The sequence below is a fragment of the Sinocyclocheilus anshuiensis genome, unplaced genomic scaffold, assembly GCF_001515605.1.
Source record: "Sinocyclocheilus anshuiensis isolate Anshui unplaced genomic scaffold, SAMN03320099.WGS_v1.1 scaffold2164, whole genome shotgun sequence".
NCBI lineage: Eukaryota > Metazoa > Chordata > Actinopteri > Cypriniformes > Cyprinidae > Sinocyclocheilus > Sinocyclocheilus anshuiensis.
In genome coordinates, this window is record NW_015546150.1 from 55512 (window position 1) to 58960 (window position 3449).

Here is a 3449-nt window from a genome sequence, read left to right on the forward strand (position 1 = left end):
GCTTTTTTTTTTTTTTTTTCTTATCTGGCAGATGCTGTGATGACCAACTTCCTGGCAGCAACAGAGTTGGACTTGAGCAGGGGTGCGCAAACTCGGTCCTGGAGGGCCGGTGTCCTGCAGAGTTTTGCTCCAAGCCCAATCAGACACACCTGAACCAACTAATCAAGCTCTTACTAGACATACTAGAAACTTCGTGGCAGGTGTGTTGAGGCAAGTTGGATCTAAACTCTGCAGGACACTGGCCCTCCAGGACTGAGTTTGGGCACCCCTGGACTTGAGGAATGCAGTTGGGAAGCATTTTAAACAAGAAATATAACTAATAATTAATAATTTCCTTTAAGTTCACTGTTGGTTGTTTTATTTGTTAAAAGTAAACCAACAAAAGGGTTAATCTTTTTTTATGTTGTCATTTATCCGTAATGTTTTAATGTTAAGTGTGATAACATGCTCTTGATTTGTATTAATTTTTTTTTCTTATAAATATATAGTTATTTAAAATATTTTATTTTTTCATTTTTATATATTTTTATTATCTTAAGTTGTAAAAAATTCCAGATTTTTTATCATAATATTTATATTTAAGTGTATTGCATTCATAAAATTTTATTTTGTCATTAATTCTTTTGTATCTTTATCATATTGTATTGTCTTAATTGAGGAAGCAGTTCTGTAAAAAAGAGTGTTTAAAGTGGAAACTTCTTCAAACAAACATTTACATCATTGGTAATGTGGTAAAGTGGAATAACTCACTCTGAACAATAAAGTTTTGATAATTAATGCACAATCCATACTTATGCATAAAATGTGTTTTTACAGTGAACTTTTATATCATTACTTTTTTTAAATCATCTTTTTTTTTCTTTTTTTTTTTAAAGACACTTATTGACCCTTTTATTAAAGATTAATGTAATCCGCTGCATCAGAATCACTTGGCTAAGCAAATTTGTTTTACTATAGTATTAATCATATGATGTACTGTAAATGTTTAATTCTCATACAGAGATTACGTGGAATGACTTTAACACAACTGGTCTTTTCATTTGTTTTTGTTTTTCTTTTAATTTTTCCTTTGACTTTGACTTGACAACTATAATTATTAATCATGACAGGAAGGAATACAACTAACGTTTGAGTAGTTAGAAGTTGAAATGAAGTTGCACTCAACTGGTTAAAAATAACAACAGTATTTCTATGTATATTCTCAACCTACACTGAACAAAATTATAAACGCAACACTTTTGTTTTTGCCCCCATTTTTCATGAGCTGAACTCAAAGATCTAAGACTTTTTCTATGTACACAAAAGGCCTATTTCTCTCAAATATTGTTCACAAAAGTGTTGCGTTTATAATTTTGTTCAGTATATTTTCGTCTTGTTTGCCAATGCCTTTAATGTAAGAATGTCTAATTTGTTTCAAACTTGGTTCCTTGGGTGGAACATAAATCTACAAAGCAATAGATATAAACCTTATCACTTTTGGTTGTGCAATTAACAGTTTCATTGCATGTTCTTAACGCTTCTTTGAGAACATGACATTATTTGCAGAGAATATTAGGACAATAAGACAATTAGGAGAATAAGACACTATTCAGTGGAACAGAATAATGGTCACCATTTGCCTTACATTACATGTGCTGTACTGAATGAGCTATTTGATACTTTGAGGAAACGAATGTAACATTAAATTATTTACTAAAAGACTTAAATTGTATAGGTACATATTGGGTCTGTAACATAAGATAATATATAATTTGAAAATAAACTATTTTTTAAAAGAATGACTTGTGTTTTCTATATACATGACATTAACAGTGCAATAAGTCCTTAAAGTACAAATACACAACAAAACGGATAATCTCATATTAAAGGTTTTTGGACACTTAATTCACACTTAGAAATATCTGAATGTCATTGTATTAATCAAACCATCAAATGGCATTTGCAAGAAAATAAGCCTAAACCCTTTTTTTTTTCTTTTTCTTTTTTTTACTGTTAATCATCTGGTCACAAGGTCAAAATACATTTTGTTTTCATTTTGATCCATGTACCTATAGGTTTATAATTTATAACCTTGTTGTTGAAGGTTCTGATTGTGCTTTTTTAAATGTAAATAAGGGCCCCATAATTATATATGCCTTAGTGCTTACACGTTAAAGATAAGTGAGTGAAAGTGTCTTACATTTCAGGAAAACCTTATTTAACACAGAGTTTCAGTAAAGTTGTTAAACATTAGTGTTGTTGTCAAGTAATGGAGATGTTTGAATCTGCAAACAAAAGACAATGATGACTGCAAACCTTTGAGAGAACCTTAAGAAAACTCCAGAGAAATTGTACTGAATGAACCAGCATAAATATGCAACAAGTTGCGTAAACACTGGTTTTCAAATGTGAGTCATTTTAGGAAGACAATGTTTTTCTTTATAAAACTGATTCTTTTTTTTTTTTTTTTTTTTTACCAATAACTCATGATTCTCTATTTGTACAGCCTTATGAATCAGACAACTGCTAAGTCTTGCACTACAAGAAAAAATATTTTATACAGACTCTAGCTTTCTAGCTGTGTTTTAACCAGTTTTGCCTGTTTAACCTGTTAACTTTGTATTTTAATCTATTCAGTCATTGTAAAGGCATAACTGTAAAAGCTTCTGGAAAAAAAAACTTTTTAATGGAAACCAACTGCATTTAAATGTAAACGTTAAGCATCTACCCGAACACTCCAGGGTCAAGTAGACAGAATGACTGCAGAACACCCTTGAAGTCCTGTAGTGTCCATCGTATAGCAGCCACATTTTCAACGGCACTGCTGCTGAGGGGACTGAGAGAGAAGATTTATATCAACCCGCTCACTCTATACATATTAGGATCCTGATTATATTTCAGCATCTATTAACACCACAAGTATAAACGTTATAAAGCATCTGGGTAATGCTCATGGGTATGGGGAAAAATTATTGGTTTAACCTCTATATATTTAACCAACTCACTTGATACAAACAGGATCGTTGAATGTGACTAAGATGTCAGTGGTGTACTGCGGCAGACGGAACAAGCTCAGGTGAATGTTCACAGTGTTCTTGGCCTATGAAAAAATGTAAGCTGATGAAAGGAACAAATATTAGTAACTTAAGAAATCACTGATAGCGTGAGAAGTCACACAGTTGCTCAACTAAGGTTTTGCCATCCAATATAACCCCAAACCACCCACAGAAAGCTGGTGAATCATCACTTATGCATGAGGTCAAAGCAAAAGTGAACTGTGACAGCTTTGGATCTTAAACCCTCAGTTAAGGGATTTCTTTTTGCATTTCTTTTGAAGGGATTTTTATTTGCATTAAAAAAACAAAACAAAAAAACAACTAGAAAGTAAATGCTGTTGGTGTTAGGCACACTGAAGATTTACTGTGTCCAACTGATTAATCGTCTTGATTAACAGTTTTGTGTATGTAGGC